General features: G+C 35.2%; 1 protein-coding gene across 3 annotated transcripts in view; it reads left to right on the top strand.

Annotated features, from left to right (window-relative positions):
* Positions 1-25,108, top strand: part of LOC145266314 (uncharacterized) — a 516,717-nt gene that overhangs the window by 256,078 nt on the left and 235,531 nt on the right. For all 3 annotated transcript variants that reach the window (XR_013864698.1, XM_080121873.1, XM_080121872.1), the window contains one exon: positions 18,273-18,339. The gene's annotated coding sequence lies outside the window, so the exon portion shown is untranslated. The remainder of the gene's footprint in view (positions 1-18,272; positions 18,340-25,108) is intronic.

Here is a 25,108-nt window from a genome sequence, read left to right as displayed (position 1 = left end):
AACCGAAAACACCCTAGATAAAAAAAATGGAAACCGAAAACACCCTAGATAAAAAAAATGGAAACCGAAAACACCCTAGATAAAAAAATGGAAACCGAAAACACCCTAGATAAAGAAAATGGAAACCGAAAACACCCTAGATAAAAAAATGGAAACCGAAAACACCCTAGATAAAAAAATGGAAACCGAAAACACCCTAGATAAAAAAATGGAAACCGAAAACACCCTAGATAAAAAAATGGAAACCGAAAACACCCTAGATAAAAAAATGGAAACCGAAAACACCCTAGATAAAAAAAAAATGGAAACCGAAAACACCCTAGATAAAAAAATGGAAACCGAAAACACCCTAGATAAAAAAATGGAAACCGAAAACACCCTAGATAAAAAAATGGAAACCGAAAACACCCTAGAAAAAAAAAGAAACCGAAAACACCCTAGATAAAAAAAATGGAAACCGAAAACACCCTAGATAAAAAAATGGAAACCGAAAACACCCTAGATAAAAAAAATGGAAACCGAAAACACCCTAGATAAAAAAAAAGGAACCGAAAACACCCTAGATAAAAAAAATGGAAACCGATAACACCCTAGATAAAAAAATGGAAACCGAAAACACCCTAGATAAAAAAATGGAAACCGAAAACACCCTAGATAAAAAAAAGAAACCGAAAACACCCTAAATAAAAAAAATGGAAACCGAAAACACCCTAGATAAAAAAATGGAAACCGAAAACACCCTAGATAAAAAAAATGGAAACCGAAAACACCCTAGATAAAAAAAAGAAACCGAAAACACCCTAAATAAAAAAAATGGAAACCGAAAACACCCTAGTTAAAAAAATGGAAACTGAAAACACCCTAGTTAAAAAAATGGAAACCGAAAACACCCTAGATAAAAAAATGGAAACCGAAAACACCCTAGATAAAAAAATGGAAACCGAAAACACCCTAGATAAAAAAATGGAAACCGAAAACACCCTAGATAAAGAAAATGGAAACCGAAAACACCCTAGATAAAAAAAAGAAACCGAAAACACCCTAGATAAAAAAAAAAATGGAAACCGAAAACACCCTAGATAAAAAAATGGAAACCGAAAACACCCTAGATAAAAAAATGGAAACCGAAAACACCCTAGATAAAAAAAATGGAAACCGAAAACACCCTAGATAAAAAAATGGAAACCGAAAACACCCTAGATAAAAAAAATGGAAACCGAAAACACCCTAGATAAAAAAAATGGAAACCGAAAACACCCTAGATAAAAAAATGGAAACCGAAAACACCCTAGATAAAAAAAATGGAAACCGAAAACACCCTAGATAAAAAAAAGAAACCGAAAACACCCTAGATAAAAAAAATGGAAACCGAAAACACCCTAGATAAAAAAATGGAAACTGAAAACACCCTAGTTAAAAAAATGGAAACCGAAAACACTCTAGATAAAAAAATGGAAACCGAAAACACCCTAGATAAAAAAATGGAAACCGAAAACACCCTAGATAAAAAAATTGAAACCGAAAACACCCTAGATAAAAAATTGGAAACCGAAAACACCCTAGTTAAAAAAATGGAAACGGAAAACACCCTAGATAAAAAAATGGAAATCGAAAACACCCTAGATAAAAAAAATGGAAACCGAAAACACCCTAGATAAAAAAAATGGAAACCGAAAACACCCTAGATAAAAAAATGGAAACCGAAAACACCCTAGATAAAAAAATGGAAACCGAAAACACCCTAGATAAAAAAAATGGAAACCGAAAACACCCTAGATAAAAAAATGGAAACCGAAAACACCCTAGATAAAAAAATGGAAACCGAAAACACCCTAGATAAAAAAATGGAAACCGAAAACACCCTAGATAAAAAAATGAAACCGAAAACACCCTAGATAAAAAAATGGAAACCGAAAACACCCTAGATAAAAAAATGGAAACGGAAAACACCCTAGATAAAAAAATGGAAACCGAAAACACCCTAGATAAAAAAATGGAAATCGAAAACACCCTAGATAAAAAAAATGGAAACCGAAAACACCCTAGATAAAAAAAATGGAAACCGAAAACACCCTAGATAAAAAAAATGGAAACCGAAAACACCCTAGATAAAAAAATGGAAACCGAAAACACACTAGATAAAAAAATGAAACCGAAAACACCCTAGATAAAAAAATGAAACCGAAAACACCCTAGATAAAAAAATGAAACCGAAAACACCCTAGATAAAAAAATGGAAACCGAAAACACCCTAGATAAAAAAATGGAAACCGAAAACACCCTAGATAAAAAAATGGAAACCGAAAACACCCTAGATAAAAAAATGGAAACCGAAAACACCCTAGATAAAAAAATGGAAACCGAAAACACCCTAGATAAAAAAATGGAAACCGAAAACACCCTAGATAAAAAATGGAAACCGAAAACACCCTAGATAAAAAAAATGGAAACCGAAAACACCCTAGATAAAAAATGGAAACCGAAAACACCCTAGATAAAAAAAATGGAAACCGAAAACACCCTAGATAAAAAAAATGGAAACCGAAAACACCCTAGATAAAAAAAATGGAAACCGAAAACACCCTAGATAAAAAAATGGAAACCAAACACAAGTAATCAAGAGAGAAAAAATGAACAAGAAACCAAAACAGCAACATCCAAATCGACATCCAGATCCACACAAAAAAAAAGAAAAAAAACCCAGCAAAACACTTCACCAAAGACACAAACTCCAACAAAAGATAAACCCTCTACTTCTAAAGAGATGGAAATAGAGGAAAACTAAACAGCCTCATGGATAGAAATAAAACGCAACAAATTATCTAATGGAATTTTCGTGGAATAAGATCTAACTATAATGAACTTTTTATACTTATCTCACTCTTCAACCCATTGTCTGCTTACAAGAAACCTTCCTACAAAACAATAACCATTTCAAAACCCCAAACTATGAACAATACAACTATTTCCATAACACAGGCTTTCGTGCTAATGGAGGCACCTCAATTATTGTAAGGAATAATAAATCTCAAAGCAATTTCTCTGTCAAAATAAATCTCCAAGCAATTACAACTCAAGTCACATTACACAAAACAATCACAATCTGCTCAATATACCTCCCTCCTCATGAACCAATAAATGAAAATGAACTAGAAAATTTAATAAAATAACTACCTTCACCATTCATTCTTCTAGGAGACTTTAACTGCCACAGTAAGTTATGGGGATGTGAAGTCACAAACTCAAAAGGAAACAAAATTGAACTACTAATTAACAAAAATAACTTATGCCTTCTCAATCAAAAAAATCCCACATACTTAAATCCAACAAACGGATCAACTAGTGCCATTGATCTTACCATGTGTGATCCATCAAGCTTCTTGGATTATACATGGAGCACTTACGAAGAATCCTGTGGAAGTGATCACTTCCTATTATAATCAATTACAGTAACTCCATCCAAAACCACATACCCAGGTGGAACAAAATTGAAAGGTGAAAAATTAACAGAACATCAAATCCAAACAATAGAAGAATTCACGGAAGTACTCATAACAATAGCCAAAAAATGCATACCCAAAAATTCTCCTCCTGGAAAAAAAAAACAAACCATGGTTCAACCCAGAATGTAAAATGGCCATTAGACAGAGAAAGACATCCTTAAGAAAATTTAAAAAACAAACCCACAACGAACAACTTAATAAAATACAAACACCAAAGAGCTAAAACTCGAAAAACAATTAAAGAATGCAAAAGATCCTGCTGGCAACAATTTGTCAACAAAATCAACATCACCACTAAACCCAAAACCGTCTAGGAAATGATTAGGAAAATAATTGGAAAATATAATCCGAATCCAATCAAACACCTTCTCACAAATAAACAGAAAATAACTGATAAAAAAAATATTGCTAACACACTAGCTAAAACCTTTGCCGAAAACTTATCATCAAAACACTACAATAGACAATTCCAAATACTTAAGAAACCGGAAGAAAAGTACAAAATAAACTTTAATTCCAAAAACCAAGACTTACAATGAAATCTTCTCACTTAATGAACTAGAAAAATCCCATAATAATACCGATACCCAAATTGGAAAAAGATACATCAAACCCAGAAAACTACAGACCAATAGTTCTCACAAGCTGCCTATGCAAAACGTTTGAAAGAATGATTAACTACCGTCTTATATGGTATCTAGATGACAACAAAATTTCTAAAATCTAGTGTGGATACCAAACCAATCGAGGATGTATAGACCACATCACTAACCTCGAAAATTATATCAGAAGCTTTTATCAATAAGGAACACGTAACATCTGTTTTTTTTCGATCTTGAGAACGCATATGAAACCACCTGGAAACACGGTATCATAAAAGATCTCCACAACATTGGACTAAGAGGCAGATTACCTGAATTCATAAAAAACTTCCTAACAGACAGATATTTCCAAGTTCGCATAGACTCAACTTTATCAGACTCACAAAATCAAGAAGGGGTGCCTCAAGGCAGCATATTATCAACAACTATCTTTAACATAAAAATTAATAACATTATAAAAGAACTCTCTCCTGATATACATAGCTCCTTATATGTAGATGACTGCTCAATCAGCTACAGATCTAAATACACTCACACTATTGAAAGAAAACTACAACATAACATAAATAAAATTAATAAATGGGCAACTAAAAATGGTTTCAAATTCTCCAAAACTAAAACAAAATGCATCCATTTCTGTAACCAACGCAAACTCCACCCTGACCCAACCTTACAGATTGAAGACGGAAAAATTTCATTTGTAAACGAACACAAGCACCTGGGAATCATTTTTGACAAAAAACTAAATTTCATTCCACACATCAATCACATCAAAACCAAATGTAATAAAGCATTACAACTACGAGTCATTGCCCATACAGATTGGGGAGCTGATAAGAACACACTACTCAAACTATATAGAGCATTAATTAGATCAAAAATAGATTATATGAAGTATCAATCCACCAGAAAGTCATATCTAAAAACCCTCAACCCAATATGTCACTCCGGACTAAGACTAGCACTAGGAGCATTTCCAACCTCCCCTGTAGAAAGCCTGTATGCAGAAGCACATGAAACTCCTCCAATGCTTAGAAATCAAAACCTTGGTCTAAAATACTACACAAAACTTACAGCCAACCCCACAAACCCAGAACACAATAACTCTTTAAATCCAAACCGTAAACACCTTTTCGACCAAAAAGAAAATGCAATCAAAACCTTTGGACTTAGAATAAAATCGATTTCCAAAGAAGCAAATCTACCCATAACCAAAACTCACAAAACTGTCCTACTCAAAACCCCTCGCTAGAAAACATTGACCCCCTAACATCGACCTAAGTTTAAGTAAATATGAAAAGAAACATACTCATCCAATAATCTATCATGATGATCTCGATAAAATCAAAGAAAAGTATCCAGACTACACACACATTTATACAGATGGGTCTAAACAAAATAACGCAACAGCCAGTGCAGCAATACTCAATAAATCAATCAAAAAACAATCAAATCTCCCAAAAGAAACCTCAATCTTCAGTGCTGAAATACATGCTCTAATCCTAACTCTCAAACTCACCTCCAATAACGGAAAAAACAAATTTATAATCCTTTCAGACTCCCAATCTACTCTAAAAGCGATTAAAAATAAAAGAGGGACAACCCCCTAATCGCAAAATTACTCCAAAAATTAACAGAATTTAACAGTAAAACAAGAAATCATTTTCTGCTGGATACCGAGCCATTCCGGTATTAAAGGTAATGAATTAGCAGATTCAGCAGCAAAAAACGCCTTAAATCTCCCAATCGATGCAAATTTTAAAATTCCATACATAGATCTAAAAAGACGTATACAACAGAGAAATGGCAAACCTACTGGAATGAACACCCTAACAACAAACTTCACGAAATCATACCAAAAATCAAAAAACAAGAACAAAATACAAAACTAAACAGAAAAGAAGTCAAACTAACAAGAATAAAAATAGGTCATACCCACTTAACCCACTTATGTCTACTAAAAAAAGAAAGCCAGCTCATCTGTATACCTTGTCAAACACCACTCACAATCAAACACATATTAATTGAATGTACTGATTTTGTAACAGTAAGACATCGATTCTACAAAGAAAACAATATTAAAAAGTTATTTGAAAAAAAACAATCCCCACACCATACACTCATATCTTAAAAAAATTGGCCTTTATAAAAAATTTTTTAAAATAACCCTTTATACAACGGTCCTGGATATGACCTAAAACTATATCTGATGGTGAGGCCCCAGCTTGCGGGCTTTTGGGAGTGTGGAGCCACCCTTTAATTGCCATTGCTCCCAGGTCCACTCTGACCCGGAGTGGTAGTGCCTGTTAGGGTCCCAACTATGGGTTAAATAGAATCCGACTTAAAAAAAACAAATATACTCCATAAAAAAATCGTTCCTCAAAATCACTAGATTCGGCATTAAATAACCTGAAAAAGGTTGATATGCCGTAAAACAAAACCAACCAACCAACCAACCAACACCGGTTCTTGCCAGATCACTAAAGTTAAACAACATTTTGACCATTTGGGAAGACCGGACGCTGTATGTACCGGGCGGAGTCGTAGAAATTTCCAGGTTGGTATCTGAAGGTGCATTAATTCTCTGGGATGTATCCCCAGTCTTTGTTAAAACACGCATCTAGGAGAAGGTAACTCTTATGCTAAAACCTGCGGTCTACTGTATACTCTGTTTTATGGCAGTCATCTGCACAGACAAAGGTTAGCAATAATACCAATAGGTGTGGTTGGTTCTACACAAAGCCTTCACTACTATAAGCAAATCATCTTTGTGGATTTCCGAACAACTTTGTTGTTGTGGCGGGAGCTCATTCGCTGAAGAGTCCACACACACACACATATATATATATATAGAGAGAGAGAGATTGCGTAAAGATATAATTTTTAAACTGTTAATGTGAAATCGTTAGCATTACAAAGCTGATTTTGCAAGTTTGAATTATTGTGAATTTATCTGTGCTTGTTTTTATCAAGATTCCCGTGCGAGACAGTCCCTTTTTGCTTATTCATAAATTTTGATTTCTTAGTTAAAAATAAAACAACTTGATCAATTTACATGATTTTTGGAATATCACATCTTCGTTATGTAACATCAGAATGATTTTTCTGTTTTTTTTTTTTGTTTGTTTTTTTTTCTCATTTTAAGGTTGAATTATGGACTTGTACCATCATGTTGTACATTGGTCCAATGTTTACTTGTATGAAAAAAAAAAATTACATACAAAAAAGAATGCTCCATGTTTGTGCCACCATACATATTTGTAAAAAGTGGTTTTCGTTGCAAGAATCCCTAATAACCAATCGATGCAGCAGTAGAAATGCTTCCTTTTCTTTTTACATCCATTTTTTTCTTCTTTTTCCCCGCTAAGTCCTTCTGACAGCTTTTGCTAAATCTTCTAAACGTATTTAAGCTTCAAGCTTATGTGTTCCTCATCAAGATCTGTCATGTCTCGTCTAGTTCATCATCCGAGTGGAGAATTCCCCGAGTTTCATTTGGAAACTCCATTCGACCAATTTTGTGATGTTCACTCTCAAAGACAAAGAATCGAAAGCGGCAAAAATAGCACAAACCCTTTTCTTTTTCTTTTTCTTTTCTTTCTTTTTCTTTTTCCTTTATTTCATTCTTTTTTCCATTTTTCTTTATTTTCTTTTGTCTTTTTCTGTTTTCTATTCTTTTTCTCTTTCCTTGTTTTTTTCTCTTTCCTTCCTTTTCTTTTTCCTTTTTATTTTCCTTTTCATTTTCTTTTTCCCTTTCTTTTTCCTTTTCCTTTCCTTTTCCTTTCCTTTTCTTTTCCTTTCCTTTTCCTTTCTTTTTCCTTTCCTTTTCCTTTCCTTTCCTTTCCTTTTCCTTTCCTTTCCTTTTCCTTTCCTTTCCTTTTCCTTTCCTTTCCTTTTCCTTTCTTTTTCTTTTCCTTTTCCTTTTCCTTTTCTTTTCCTTTTCCTTTTCCTTTTCTTTTCCTTTCCTTTTCCTTTTCCTTTTCTTTTCCTTTTCTTTTCCTTTTCCTTTCCTTTTCTTTTCCTTTTCCTTTTCCTTTTCTTTTCCTTTCCTTTTCCTTTTCTTTTCCTTTCCTTTTCCTTTTTCCTTTCCTTTTTCCTTTTCTTTTTCCTTTCCATTTTTTTCTTTGCTTTTTTCTTTTTCCTTTCCTTTTTTCTTTTCCTTTCCTTTTTTCTTTTCTTTTTCCTTTTTCTTTTTCCTTTTTTCTTTTCTTTTTCCTTTTTTTCTTTTCTTTTTCCTTTTTTCTTTTTCCTTTTTTCTTTTTTCCTTTTTTCTTTTTTCCTTTTTTCTTTTTCCTTTTCTTTTTCCTTTTCCTTTTCTTTTTCCTTTTCCTTTTCTTTTTCCTTTTCCTTTCCCTTTCCTTTTTCCTGTTTTCCTTTTCTTTTTCCTTTTCTTTTTCCTTTTCTTTTTCCTTTTCCTTTTCTTTTTCCTTTTCCTTTTCTTTTTCCTTTTCCTTTCCCTTTCCTTTTTCCTATTTTCCTTTTCTTTTTCCTTTTCTTTTTCCTTTTCTTTTTTATCTTTTTCTTTTTCATTTTCCTTTTTCCTTTTTTTCTTTTTCTTTTTTACTTTTCTCTTCCTAGTTTATTCTTTTCTGTTTTCTTTTTTCTTTGTCCTCGTATTTCCTCTTTGTCACTTGGACATAAGAGGCTACTATTTAGGATAATGTCTACAGGGGACTATGTGGGGAGTTGAGCAGCAAGATGTCTGTTCATATATTACATTTAAACTTCTGCAGGTTATTGAAATTAGAGAAGCAGTAAACAGGGATGGAATTCCAAAATCTAGCGGTCCGAGGGAAGAAGTTATTAGAGTAGAAGGCTTTCCACCATTTAGGGACCTCAATAATTAAAGGGTAATGTCAGGTGTATATCTGTCAAGGGAGCAAATTCCATTAAAGTATTTGTAAAACTGGCACATGGATGCAACATTGTGGTGATGGGACAGAGGTTGGAGCTTGGTTGATAGTGTGTGGTCTACTGGAGACTCTTTTTTTTGTTTTGGAAATTACATTTCCAAATAATCACCGTAATTCCATATTTACCAATTTGGCCATAATGTGACAAAATGGCGCCAGTTGTAGATGGTCTCGTTTTGTGAGAAATATTTCTGCTATTCTTGGCAATTCGGATTCTTTGTAAATGCTTTGTTTTTTTGACAAAGACAATAAAATTACATTTTAACTATTACGGAGTTTTTATTTTCATATTTATCGGTCTGTAATATAACCGTGTTCATTACAGTTCAAACCTTTTTCAGACCCCCACGCCGTTCGGCACCATCGGAAAACAACACACAAAGAAAAATAAATAAATTTTACTTGGCTTTTCTTTCTTAAATAACACAAGCCGTTTATTATCGTTTTTCTTTCTCCTCATCTTGACACCAGCTTAAAGAGTCTCTCTCCTCCGCCACATGTCCATTCCACCTGGTTGTGTTTCTCTTTCTGCTCCACTACACACCAGCCATAGACAGCCATTTCTCGTCTTTGACTTTACACGTCCATCTTTTTCAACTGCACTTTTACTTCTCCCGACCACGTGGTGTCCTTTTTTTCTTTTTTAGTCCCCCAACAAAAAGAGGGTGGACCTGTAAATTCACCTTTGTCCGTTCGTTCGTCCGCACTTTTCTCAATAACTGTGCCTTGGAATTTTTTGAAATTTTGCACAAACATTAAACATGATATGAGTAAAAAACAAAAAAGTAATAGAACGGATTTTCCAGGTTAAAATGGCTAAAATTGACACTTTCGTACTTGTTAAAAAAATTGATACCTTGGATTTTTATAAAACTTTCTGAAAAGTTGTAACTAACTGATTTCTATATAATTTTGTTTGTCTATACTTCGCGATTACTCTTGGGTGTGCCCCAGGGGCTCTTTTAGGGTTAATAAAAACACTCCATCTTTTTTTTTTTTTTTTTTCTTTGGACTATTTTACCATATTTGTCCAAAATTTTCTGCGTATATCTATTGAGCAGTTTTGCATGGTGCTGAACTCAAATTTAAATATGTTAAGGCCTTGGGAACTTTGGGGGCTAAATGGGAGGGGGGGCAATGCTGAACTTAGTCATTTTTTTTATGCCTCGTTCAATGTGCATGCTTCACTTGTTCATTTTGCGCACTTCTTAATTTGCATATTTTCTTTTTTGGCAAGCCAGCTATCTTACGACTCCTGCTGATATTTTCTCACACACTCTTACGCGCTCTGTTACATAACCACAATGCGGTACATCTGTCCCTATTTACTCGTCTCCCCACATGGTCGGTTTCTAATGTAGAGAAAATCCAGCTCTTCCAAAATAAAAATTACCTTGGTCTTGACAGATTTTTCTACTTTACTGGCTGAAGACAGAACAAATGCCTTTACTTTGATCCTTATACTTATAGTGCTCAACACACAAAAGGGCTGAGCGGCATATGAAGTCATCAGATTTCAAGTTCCTTGGTCTAATAATAACTTGAAAAGTAGATTGAAATTTTTTCTAAGAATGATATCTTATGCAAAATGTGATGAAAACGGATCATATCAAACTTTAGGTCCTTTATGGGAGCTGAAACTTTTTTTTTTGTTCTTTTCCTCATCTGATGTGGATTGCACCATTCGCCACGTTGGCACAAAGTGACATTCTTCCATGAAACGTTATCATTCGCGCCTGTTTCGTTGTTTTTTTTTTTTTTTTTTTTTTTTTTTTACAAAGGCATCACCACATTATCAAGGCCCAGAGGCCACTCAAGGATAAGGGTTAAAGAGTGTACAGTAGAAGTTGGTCAATATAGTAATCATTAGTAATGAAAATTTGGTAAATTTAATAACTTATATGGAACGGCTCATCAAGAACTTATTTACTTTAGACTTGAACACAACCATATTGTAGTCAGCCGGAAAGCAGGAAAACGGAAGACAATTCCACAGGCGTGCAGTTCTAAGAAAGAAGCTTTGTTCATGGAATCTACGTTTAGGTTTAGGCACAGATAAAGAGTGGGGGAAATTATTGATAGTGTTTACAGCTAGACGAGTGTTTCTTGTGAAAGTTTGGCGAGGGGGGACCATAGATTGAAGCTCAGTTGAACACTTTCCATGAAAATAACGATACATCAGAGACAAACTCGCAACATCTCTTCTGTGAGATAGAGGTTGCAAGGAGGAGAAAAGGACATCTCCTACGAGGCTACGAAGTCTATTTTGAACTCTATCAAGGCAGGACAAGTCCTTTCTAGCAGCTCCTGCCCAGATGTGGCAACAGTATTCCATCCTTGGACGTACCTGGCTCTTATATAGGTAGAGAATAGCATCAGCAGTGAGATATCTTTTCTTCATCATCTGTGACCTTTTCTTCACTTACTCTCAATTCAGAAATGTTTTTCTGACCAGAGCTTCATTCAACAATGTCGATAGCACCAAAGGTGCAGCGCAAAACAAATTTTCATGTTGACTGACGTACCCTCATCATATCGATGCGGATGAGTCTCCTTGCTACATCAGCTGCTTGGAGGCGGAGTAGAAAGTACCAATCAAGAATCCGCTCTTGGCAATTGACCCGACTGAGGTACGCTGCCTAGGTATTACCTAAAAGGTCCACTCTCCCAAGCCTTGCCACCTGACTTTCAGGTGAGTCAAGTTTATTGCTTATTGCTTGAGACGCCCCTACTGAGGAAAACCGATGGGGATGCAATGCAAAGGCAATTTTTTTGTAAGATCAGAGTGCCCTTCCTTTAGGTGCACTGACTAACATCCCCACTTTCTGACCTTGTGTCACATCATGCTGCGGTGGGTAGCATCTAGATATATATTTTATAAAAATGTTGAAAATAAAGATGTTTCCTGCTGGGTGAGGGTGAGGGGTATCTTCTTGCAGTTTCTATTTCTTCATGTCTTTATCGCATCGGATGTTGGGTGCATGTTGGTCATGGCGACACAAGATGATGATTTTTTTTTTTTTCATGAAACAAAAAGGGTAATAATGACTACGAATACAAATAGTTCACATTCCTGTCACTCACTCACATCTACTAAAGGAGAAGAGATGGGCTGTGTGGACTTTAAATAGGCCTGAATAAAGCATTACCAGGAGAATAGTCTAAGGAAGTTATTTAACAAAATTGACCCAGAAAAAATTATTTCATTTCTGAAAAAGATTAAAAATACAACAAAATACAACACAAGAAAAACCTAAAGCAACCAACTAACATCTAACACATTACAATTTATGTTTTGGCATTAAATGACCCAAAAGCGATTGATATGCCATAAAACAAAACAAACAATCTCTATAGACACACAATGGTCCTTATCCATGAAATTCTTTATTTGGCCAATCAACTCTCGTATTCTGACTTTCTTACTCCTTCCACACCTCTCATTATAGATAGACTCCTTGCCTTCCTTGAAAGATCAAAAACAACTCATCAACATCTAAGACAATTAATGTTTCGACATCTTTTTTTTTTTCTTTTTTTTTATTTAACTCAAAAAAAGTTGAAGAGCTACGGAAACTGGAGTGATACCATTAAAACGAGTGACCCTTTTGTGCTCCAGAATTTATTTTTTCTACATAGTCACCACCATTCTCAATGCACATTTGCCAAGAACTTAACGACACATTTCTGCTTCTGACGCACGTCCGCGACAGGTTGCCTTATTATGAGTCTCACGCCGTCAGTATCTGCAACAGAGAGATGAAACTTTCAGGTCATAAATTCATAAGTTCAGTCATCATAACAATACTGTTGCAATCCCTTCTGATCCATTCGGTGCGTGTGTGTGGGGGGGGTAATAATAATTAAAAAAAAAATAGGAGGCATTACTTTTGGAGCAATCCTTCTAAACATGTGAACAAATAGATTGCACTTATTTAGCCATTCTCAAAGACAAGAGAATCTGTACTCTGTTTAGGGAATGATGGCGGGGAGGGGAAAGGGGTTTGCAGCCACTAAAAAAATAAAAAGGTTTACATGATGTGCCACCTAGGGACCAAAAAAAAAAAAGGAAGCATCTAATGTATGCAGGTTCTGCCAGGTAAATGGTGGTGGTGGGGGTATTTGTATCAAGGTGTTGCCGTCTTCAGAACGTTGAAAGAATGACAAGAATTTGAAATGTTGTTGTCTCTCTCTCTCTCTCTCTCTCTCTCTCTCTCTCTCTCTCTCTCTCTCTCTCTCTCTCTCTCACTTCATCTCACCCCTCCCCTCGTCTTTCCCCCATGATAAAAGAGAAAAAAAAAAGACGCCATTCATATTTGAAGCATGTGTTGTCATTAAAAGAAAAGGGTTTAATAATTTGGAGACGCTTTTTTTCTTTTTTTTTTTTTTTTTTTAAGCAACGTTGCATTTGGTTGAAAATGTGAGTTAACTAGTTCCCATTTTTTTTTCTATCTATCTATCTATCTATCTATCTATCTATCTATATCATATAAAAGGAATTTATTGCGTGCACGAATTCATTCCCTAGGGACGTGTAAACGGCTGGGTCGTTTTTTATGAAATTTTACACAAAGGTACTTGTTGGTCCCTCGATTTATCGGAGAGGGACCTGTGTTTTCAGCGGCATTTGTGTGTTCGTTAGTCCAGACGATTGCCAGATAACCGTCCATTAGTTTTTCCTGAAATTGTATTTCATTAAATAGATGTACATGGTAAAAAAAATTTTTTTGCAAAAATTCCCATTGTATCCCCAGGAGCTCAAGAGGTCAAAAATGCCCCAAAATGAGACTTTTTACCCCATACCGTTTGATCCATCTATTAGATTTTCCTGAAATTTGACCAAAATGTGGAGGCCATTGTTCTTAATATTAATTCAGTATGGGTGGCCTTGGCAAAATTCTGGTTTGCATCCCTCTGGGACTTTTAGGGCTAAAAAACATTCCTTTCTTCTGGAGTTCTTTTTCACATTACTCAAAAACTTGATATGTATGTCTATATAATGGTTTTCTGTGGTGCTGAATTCAAATATACATGTCTTAAGGCATGAAACTACACCTTTGTCCATTTTCACTAGGATTCGGCATTCCCAGGAGCTCAAAAGGGGCTCAAAAATGCCCCCAAATTGCAAAAAAAATAACACTTTTTACCCCATAATTCTTGCACCATTCATTAGATTTTTCTGAAACTTGGCAAAAATGTGAAGACAACGTTGGTCCTTCACACTTCTCACATCATTTCTTCACTATTTTTTGTGGCGTCATCTCACGTGCAGCACCAAAGGGAGACCACGCACGCATAGCTTGTTGTGTCTGGGAATGTTCTTATATAGGGTTTGTATCAGAATGCGTCTGATATGTATCAAAAATCAATAATCGAAAAAATCCGATTAAAGAAGGAACTCCGATTTTGACCAAAGTTAACACTTTTATACAACCTAACATCGCAAGTGCATTTCAGAAGTTTTAATCACTGCACAAGCAGAAAGGCCCAGCCTATAAATCAACTGTAGATTCTTTTCTAAGACAGAGGCGCATTTGAAATGAATGTTTCTTTTTTTTAAAGCCGAATTGAACTATAGTACTTGACTTTTGTCTGTTTAACTTCAAGTGTTTATGTAAAAATAATTTCATAAAATCAACGGTTGGTTCTTTGATAAGACAGGGGCACATCCAAAATCATTGTTTCTGTTGCGCGCACAATTGAACTATTTCGGCTAGGGAGTTTTATCCTGAGCCCCAAAATCAAGAGATTAAAAAATTTCTGTAATGATCCGGTCCCTTTTGATTTTGCAGCGAGAGTTTAGTTCTGTGCAGTTCTAGGAGGTCCACTCTCTCAGGCTTTGCCTTATCTCTTTTAGAAGGGGTTAGTTTATTGCTAATTGCCTGAGGCGCCTTCACCAGGGAATGCCGACGGGTTTACCCAGGAACTTTTTGCAGGGTAGAATGCCCCGCCTTGAGGATGCGGACTTCTGAAACCCACTTTCCGACCCTGGTGTCTAAGTTCTTGCTGTGGGAGAGAACCAAACATCGCCTTTTGCATGCATGCACGCACACACACACACACACGCATACATAACGTTCCTTTTATATAATCGATATACTTGTGTGTGTGTGTGTTACGAAATGGTTGTTGCATCCTATTTATTACTTACTTCTTTATTCTTCTACTTATGAAACGTTCCTGTTGCTATTCTCTTTTACTCGTTTCTTTTACTTCTAAGGGTATTTTTACTTCTAAGGGTACTTTTACTGTTTGTGTGTTCTTACATATATGTTCTTACTTGTGTGTGTGTGTGTGTTTTATCCTTACACCGTTTCTTGCCTTGAAAGGTCTCAATGTGTATGTGCAAATATATAATGTGTACATACCTGCTTACCTTGTCCAGTGGATATTTTCTTGGATGCTGGGCTTCCATCTCGTGAGGAGTGGTCACTGCTGCAGACAGATGCATCGATAACACAAGATGGATTTGAAGCTTCAATTCTTTATTTAAAGGCAAGCCTATATCTGGAACCCATGGTTGTCAGAGACCCAAGATTTCCTGTCTGCAGTCCAAAACCAACTCTCCCCATGTGTCCGTCAACCGGAAGCCTACGACCACAATTCCCGTTACCCCTAATTTCCGGTGCATCTAACCTAGGTCATTAAAGATGACTGAGTTTAATGGATGTCAAATCTAACCTTCTCTGACCCTGCTAAATTGATGATGGGAAACCCAAAATGGTTATATAACTTCTATTTCTAAAAACTACCTATATAGCATTTAAGCTGGGATTCCCAATACTACATCTGTGTGTGTGTATATTTAGTCGTAATATGTATTATTGTAATAAATGGTAATATGGGGAAATATAATGATCAGTAGTAAGATCGTAAATCTATAATGCAAAAAAGGTTTAAGGCTTACAAAATTCATACTAGAATTGTCTGCAGGCACCTATGGCATAGTGGATAGAGTACATGATAAAAATTCAGTTGTAAAAGTTACTCTTTCAGAGGTCGAAATTTCAATCTTCAGTGCGGGGTGACACTCAAAATAAAATTACGAATCACTTAAGACTTCTATACAGTCGTGGCTGACGGAATGAGGTTATATGATCACTGTGGATTAAATAAATTTTGTGCAGATTTCAGAGTTCAACAGGATTCACTTGAAAGAAGTTTGGAGGTTGGATATTTAAACGTTGTGAAAATAACACCCAAGAATCCGAATAATATGAAGAATCAATTTTCATCAAAAAAATTTAGAAACGTTAAAACCTGAAAAGGGTTGATATGCCGTAAAACACAATCAATCAAACTAAACACCATGAACAAATATTTGAAAATATAAAAAAAACTTGTTCAAAAATTGCTAGATTCGGCATTAAATAACCTGAAAAGGCTTGATATGCCATAAAACAAAGCAAAGCAAAATACCATGAATAAATATTTGAAGACTTAAAGATACTAGCAGGGAGACCTGACGTTGCCCGGGATTGAAAGATGATCAATGAACTCCCATATTTTTATTGTCATTGAAATCAATAAAATCGCCCATTTTTCAATCAAATTGATTGATTGCCTGCTATAATTGAGGACCCATCACAGTGCACCGGGTGGAAGCTTCACATGCCTCCTCGCGTTGACTTAATCCACAATATATTGCATTGTAACGATCGTTGATGTTATAAACTTATTTTTTATATATAATGACTTGAATTAAAGTTTTAAATTCAAAGGTCAAGTATCATGGTTCAATTGTGCTCTAAATAGAAACATTCATTTCGAATGCACCCGTCATATTAAAGAACCTACTGTTGATTTTATATGTTGGTCCTTTCGGCTTGTGTATTAATAAAACTTTCCAAATGCACCTATGATAAGTTGTGTGAAGTGTTGACTTTGGTCAAAATCGCCTGTTCCTGCTTTCATTGGATTATTTTGATTATTGATACTTATCAAAGACATTCCAATACAACACTACTAAGAACACTGCCAGGCACATAAAGTACCTTCATGTGAAATTTCATAAAAATCGGAGCAACCATTTTCGAGTCCATAGGGAACGAACTCACACAAAATTCTTTGGGGGATCTGTACGAGAGTGCCCACCCCATAAAAATGTGTGTTTTTCACCTTTTTTAAAGTTTTTTTTCCAACGATTATCATAGATTACTGACTTACGTATCATATTAACAGAAAAAAATTTTGGAAAAAAAAAAAAAAAAAAAAAAAAAAATTAATGACTTTTAAGACGGAGGTTCACTTTCTCGTTATAATGTTCTAATCACGTGACACATTGGTAAAAAAAAAAAAAATGGACATTAAGTAAGGTAGCAATGAAGTAGAACGTTATAACAAGAAAGTGAACCCCCTTATTAAAAGTCATTAATTTTTTTTTTTTTTTTTTTTTTTTCCAAAATTCTTATTTTGTTAATATGATACTTAAGTCTGTAATCTATGATAATCATCGAAAAAAAAGGGGGGGGGGGGTGTACAACCACACATTTGGGGGGGGGATGAGCAATCTTGTACAGGTCCGCCAGTTCTTTTTATATAATAGTAGAAATGTCGTAAAGCAACCAAAGCAAATTTCCATGCAAATGTAAAGCTAAAGTTTAAAGTTTAAAATGAAACAATTGAGTTATTTCCCTTTCTCATTGTTTCACTGAATTTTTTTCCATTGAAATCGCTCTAGACAAAGTCTGGCGCTACTTGATGTAACGAACTAGAAAAAAAAATGCTAAGACAGACATGTATTGAAAAAAAAAAAAACAAGACTCTAAGTAGGAGAAAAGCAATCAGCAATAAGAGTATCACAATCCCATAGTTGTTGGATGAGCAGATGTATTATAAGAAGATATCTGAATATTGATGACTATCAATAATTTAAATGTGCTGACACAAAGGAAAGAGGGAATAGATTAGACAATTCTTAAGAACACATACCATAATAAATCTTACAGAAGAGACTGTGACTAGTAATATCACGTCTGTGAGAAAGAGAGATGTAGAAGAGAAGGATGGGGAGGCAACTAAATTACAGATATGCATCTGAGCCTCTTGAAGAACAAATGGGAGTCATTAAAAATAGAAGTATTTAGTTTTTTTTCGTTTTTTCATTTTTTTCCATTTTTTTTTGTTTTTGCGAGATTTTTTATTTTTCAATTTTTTTTTTTTTTTTCAATTTTTGTTTTTCAATTTTTTTTAAATACAAACCGACAATTTGGAAAAAAAAAAGTTTATTCAACTTTTGTATAATATTTTTCTTTCAGATGAACTGACGTCATCAATCTCATAAAATGCTTCAAATTGTAAATTGTTATCTACAAGTCATGTCAGGTAAGGGTGACAATTTCTTTTTACTTTGAATAACAAAACAACCAAACCAAATAGGATGAATAAATATTGAAAGAGAAAAATAGTATTTAAAAACAGGAATTGAATCCTAAAAAATAATTTTATCAGTAGATCTAATTTTTTTTTTTTTTTTTTTTTTTTTTTCTTTTTTTAAATGTGTGTGCGTGATGCGGGTAAATATGAGTAAACTTTAGTTGTGGGCACACCTTGACTAGCTATGCACGCGTTCAGCACTCACTTCATAAGATGCAGTTTCGTAACAAATTCTCAGTTATTTCCTGGTCCAACCATGATTACGGCACTATAAATCTCGGAATGGTATATTGGATATTAGCTAAAAAAAAAAAAGCAAAAAAATAGCTGATTTCTTTGTGTTCGTGTACAAATCGGGAGACAGAAGGAAATATCTATCTGTTTTTTTGTGATAAAGAGCGGAGGACTACTTGAAACATCTATATATATATAAAAGTGAAAATGTGTGTTTGTGTGTGTGTACTTTTTCTGTATGTTCGCTTTCGGTTGACTCACTTCTTCTTAAAACTTTTTATATGCTGTCTGAATCATAATATCTATGATTTAAGAACGGGGTTGCATCTATCTTTAATTTGTCCAACTTTTACGCGCTATTTTCAAGATTTTTTTCGATTGACACGTGTTGATTCAGCTTTTTCGTATAAAACCGAAACTAATTCGAAGCTGGCATTGTTTCCGGCGCGACTGCCCCCCAACATCTTGGGGAAACAAAACCAGCCAAAGTTGGGTAAACAAACCCCAAAAAACTGCCCTGCAGTCTGCTACTTCCATTTGACCTCATTACAAAACTGCCCCGCAGTAAAAGTTAACACCACTACTTCTATTTGACCTCATTAAGTGCGGGCACCTGTCAACTCTGTTTCTATTTAAATAAATTCAAACGTGTTTCAGTTACTTTTTCTTGCTGGACGAGCGATTAACGTGTCACGTTTTTTCACACTATTTTCCAACTTTGTCTCAAGGCTTTGGGTTCGATCCTACCTATCTACCAAAACTTTTTTTTGAAGCTCCCCCCCCCTCTGACACAAACACCTGGGCAACGATTTTTTCAATAAGTTTTAACATTGTTTCTTTTTATATAATATTTAAACAGGGTCATTACTTTGCTTATTCTTTGGTTTTGATCCCCCCGCCCGAGCACGCACACACCTAAACACCCGGGCAATGCCGGGTACCCCCGCTAGTAAAATATAAAATGCTGAATATAAAAAACAAGAACATTGTGTGTGTGAGTTTGCTCCCTATAGACTCTAAAACGACTAGGCCGATTTTTTTTTTTTTTTTTTTTTTTTTAATTTTTTAATTTCACACACATGTACCTTATGTGCCTGGGAGTGTTTTTAGATAGGTTTTGTATTGTAATACCTCTGATAAGTATCAAAAATCGATAATCGAAGAAATCTGATTAAAGAAGAAACAGTCCAATTTTTGGTCAAAGTTAACACTTTTCTCCAGCCTACCAACATAATTGCATTCATGAAGTTTTATCACCACACAAGCAGAATGGCTTGGCCTATAAAATCAACAGTAGGTTCTTTTATAAGACAGAGGCGTGTTCAAAATAAATGTTTAGAGTAACATTGGACCATTGTGTTTGACTTTTGCATTTTAAATTTAATTCAAGTCATTATAAAAAATTAAAAATAATTTCATAAAATCAACAGTAGGTTCTCTACATTGCAATGTAGACTACACTGAATTATGGACTAAGTCACTACTGGGAGGCATGCGAAGCTTCCTCCCAATGCCCAGCGGTGAGTTCCTGACTAGAGCAGGCAATCAATTGATTTGCTTGCGAATGAGCGATTTCACCGATTTTGATGACAATTAAAAGTATTTGTTAATCCACTTTAAATCCCGAGCAACGTCGGGTCGCCCTGCCAGTAAATATATATATATATGTATGCATGTATGTATCTGAAGAAAAGTCTCTACCAAACTACTGTCAAATTTTGGTCTACATACAGACTTCAACTTAATATATAGGGTATTTAGATCTGTGGAATAAATTGGATATAGTTTTTAGTTGGTAAAAATAGCTGCTAAAGGGTCAAAATTGAAAAAAAAATTGGAACTTGGCAGATGTAAGTTGACTTAAAATGCTTTTCTATGCATGCACAAATATACATTTATATCTTTGATAACATTAAGTTTTTATATGCATTTGAACGTGGCTCAGATGGTAATAAATAAGGCTGGAGAGCTATATATTTTGGTTTCAATTCTAGCTGATGTATTCTAAGTCAGATTTTTTTCTTGAAATTTTGAAATCATTGCTATATATATTTGTTATGATATAATTTTCTATCGATTATTGGCTTTGTAATAATCAATGCAATGCATGAAATAATATATATTTAAGCATATTTTATGACTAGTACACACGAAGGGACCATTACTGTATTTTAGGTACAATATAATAATCAATAGAGAATTGGCTATAGAATATAAATATATAAATATGAAATCTATAAATATGAAATCTGCGTAAGTGAAAATAGGACCAGGCAACACCGGGCGGCATGCTAGTCATAGTATTAAAATCAGGACAGTCTGTCATGAAGTCTGAAGCAGTTAAGTGGATTCTTAGAGTTGGAGTCGTAATACTGTACTGACTCCAGACATGTTATGGGATGAGCTGACCTACCCTTTTAATGGACTCACCCAGAGATAATAAATACAGTTACATCTAAACATTATAGCAGCGTTTTGTGGTAGTTATGGTCCCAGAATCATGACGTGTACTTCAACATCATTTCGTTGATATACTTATTTTTTTTTAACTGCACCACTATTTATGCCGTCAATCAAGACCACAATATACAAACATACATATATGTCTATATATCTATAAAAGTGAACGTGTCTGTGCGTATGTCTGTCTGTGTGTCTATGTACATTTTCCTTCGCAATAACTCTGTCAATTTTTAGTCTACAGACTCGAAATTTAATATACAGGGTACTGAGATTTGTGAAAATCGATGTGATCGGTTCTCGACCAGAAATTTTGCTGTTAAGGGCTGAGTGTTCAATGATTTGACCTTTGAGAACTCGACCAAACTTTCCGACAATTTTGGGTCTAAATATTTGAAATTTTAGATATAGGTTCCTTGGACATGGATCTAACTTAATAACTTGATTTGAGCCAAAAACAAATGTTAAGGGGTCATCATAGGGGTCAAAGTTTTAAAAAATTTGACCTCTGCGGTCTCTACCAAATCACTCAGACAATTTCTTGTCTAAACATTTGAAATTTTACATAAAGGGTATTCAGAGATATGGCAAACTTTTTAATCGGTTTTGGGTCGAAAATTTTTAATTACAAATATATAAATGTATGTATGTAGGTTTGCATGTCTGCCTAAAACTTTTGACAGAGGCGACGGATTTTACCAAGATCAGAATTGTTTTAAAGTTTGAACTTTCATACGACAAATATCGAAAAATTGGCTAAAAACATTAATATCTTCACCTTCAAGGCACTTTTCTACAGGGGGGGGGGGGTCACTTTTTTTTTCGCCAATATTTTTTAACGTTATCCTCTCCTTTAGATTGTCTAGCCTTAATTTTAAAAAAATGTCGCTTCCGGTTTGGTGGTGCTCGTAACAACATAGACGTCAAGTTTTTACCCCGTTCTTTTCCTCCTTCCTTCACGGTATGGGTTCGAGCCTGCCTTCCTACTACCACTTTTTTTTTTTTTTTTTTTGTTCAACAGACACATCCAAACATCTGGGTAACGCCAGGCTGAAATGCTAGTATATATATATATATATATATATATATATATATATATATATATATATATATATACAGTGATGATCATATTTATTGGCACGGTAAAATAAAAGTTAAATTTTGTCTAATAAATTCTAAAAAAGGGATTAAATTAAAGAAAATAACAAAGTATATTATGTATTTTTAACTGGCCTTTCCGATGCAGCAATCGGATTTTAGAAAAAATAAATAACAAAGGAACAACAAACATAATTGCAAAAAACCCTTGTTCAAAATTATTGGCACGGCTTTGTTTTTCTTTTAGTATCAGTATAATATCAATCAATTTCCGGTTTACGTGCTTTCTGAACTTTTTTATAGCCATATTATGCTTGTTTAACGCTAATTCAGTGAATAATTTTTTTCAGATAATTTTTAGATAGCGATTTATTTAAACTATTATAAGTGACTAAATTATAATTTTCAATCGCCATGGTTAAAACTAAGGAACACAGCGAAGACGTCAGGAAGCTTGTTGTAGCATGCCATACCAATGGGGAGGGCTATGATAAGATTTCAAAGAAGCTAAACCTTCCCAAATCCACTGTTAGAGCCATAATAAATAAGTTCAAATCGCAAGGCCACGTTATGAGTTTAGAGGGTAGAGGGAGAAAAAGGATTCTTTCCCCAAGAGATGAACGGAAAATTGTTCGACAAGTAAAACAAAACCCAAGGATCTCTGTTGGGGAGATTGTTGATGAACAGAGCACCTCTGGAGTGAATGTATCTCGACATACAGTTGGTAGAGTTTTGAAGAGAGCTGGTTTAAAAGCATGTCGTCCGAGAAAGACTCCCTTATTGAAGCCTATGCACCTGAAAGCAAGGCTAGCCTTTGCAAAACGTCATATTGATAAAGATGTTGCATTCTGGAAACGTGTTCTATGGACTGACGAAACGAAAATAGAGGTATTTGGCCATAATAAAGTGTCTTATATTTACAGAAAATCTGGCGAAGCTTTCCTGCCTAAGAACACCATACCCACAGTGAAGCACGGTGGAGGCAGTTTGATGTTTTGGGGATCCTTTGCTGCCTCTGGACCAGGGCGACTTGTTAAGGTCACAGGTAGCATAAAAAAGGAAGATTATGTTAAAATATTGGATGAAAACCTGAAAGACTCTGCTAAAGAGCTCTCACTTGGTCGTCGTTGGTGGTTCATGCAAGATAATGACCCAAAGCATTCGGCTAAACTGACTAAGAAATGGCTTGAGGACAATCATATTAATGTTTTGGAGTGGCCATCACAAAGCCCAGACCTTAATCCAATTGAAAATTTATGGAGAACATTAAAATTGAGGGTAATGCAAAGGAAGCCTAAGAATCTTATTCAATTGGAGGATTATTGTCAGGAAGAGTGGGCTAAAATTACTACTGAAGAGTGCAACAACTTGGTTGTAAACTATGAAAAGCGACTGAGGAAGGTAATCAAGGCCAAAGGCTATACAATTGATTATTAAATAAATCGTGCCAATAATTTTGAACAAGGGTTTTTTGCAATTATGTTTGTTGTTCCTTTGTTATTTATTTTTTCTAAAATCCGATTGCTGCATCGGAAAGGCCAGTTAAAAATACATAATATACTTTGTTATTTTCTTTAATTTAATCCCTTTTTTAGAATTTATTAGACAAAATTTAACTTTTATTTTACCGTGCCAATAAATATGATCATCACTGTATATATATATATATATATATATATATATATATATATATATATAATGTGCAATAAATAATGCCCTCCCCTGACCCACTTCCAGTTGTCTGATCTAGCTGAAATTTTGCATGTGCAATGATTTATATCTCTACGGGTTATGTGGCAAATTACAACTCTGAACTAATTGTGGTTTCTGTTTTACAGGTGTTTGAAGTGAGTCAGGTGTGAAATGGAGCCTGTTGAATGTCGAGCAGTGATCCGATTTTTGTATTTGAAAGGACGCACACAACAGGAGACTTTTGATGAAATGAAAGAAACTTATGGTGATAATATCCCATCATATGACCTTGTAAAACGCTGGCATTGTGAATTCAAACATGGCCGGAAGTTTGTGGAAACAGCTCCCAGACCTGGGCGCCCCCCCCCCCTTCTGCCATTGATGAGGCATCTGTCTGTCAAGTTGAGGCTGCCATTTTGGAAGATCAGCGCTTTACTATTCGCCAAATAGCCCAAGATGTCAAGATTAGTACAGGGTCTGTGGAAACTATCATTCATGACCATATGCATAAGGTGTCTGCCAGATGGATTCCCAGGTTGCTCACACCGTTCCAGAAGCGAGAACGCATTGAGTGCTCGAGGATGAATTTGGAGATGTGCCAAGAAGATGAGTCAAAGTTTTTCAAAAGACTGATTACACAGGATGAAACCTGGGTCCATCACTATGATCCAGAGACCAAAGCCAGTCAGTGCAGTGGAAGCACTTGGGCTCACCACCTCCAAAGAAGGTAAGGGTGCAGCCCTCTGCTGGCAAGGTCATGCTCACAGTCTTCTGGGACCAGGACAGAGCAGTGATGACAGATTTCCTGGCAAAGGGTACCACAATTACAAGAGCCTATTATGCTTCATTTTTGAGGAAATTAAGGAAAGCTATCAAAATCAAGAGGCGGGGCAAAATCAGCAAAGGTACCCTGCTCCGGTCCACAACTCGCATGTTGCCAGATCAGAAGCACGGGCGTGGTTATGAAATCCTGCCCCATCTTCCCTACTCTCCTGACCTTGCACCCTCTGACTTTCACCTCTTCCCAGCCATGAAGTTGTTTTTGAAAGGAAAGCGTTTCCCAGATGATGCAGCCTTAATTTCTGAAGTCACGTCGTAATTGGAGGACCAACCTGGGGTGTTCTACAAAAACGGTCTCCAGAGCTGCATCAAACGATGGGAGGAATGCAGTACTCTGGGTGGTTCCTATTTAGAGAAAGACTATTAACTGTGCCAAGTTTCGTTGCTCTACTGC

Source organism: Euprymna scolopes, chromosome 41 (genome assembly GCF_053919585.1).
Source record: "Euprymna scolopes isolate OS-2025 chromosome 41, ASM5391958v1, whole genome shotgun sequence".
NCBI lineage: Eukaryota > Metazoa > Mollusca > Cephalopoda > Sepiida > Sepiolidae > Euprymna > Euprymna scolopes.
This window is presented reverse-complemented; position numbering and strand designations above follow the sequence as displayed.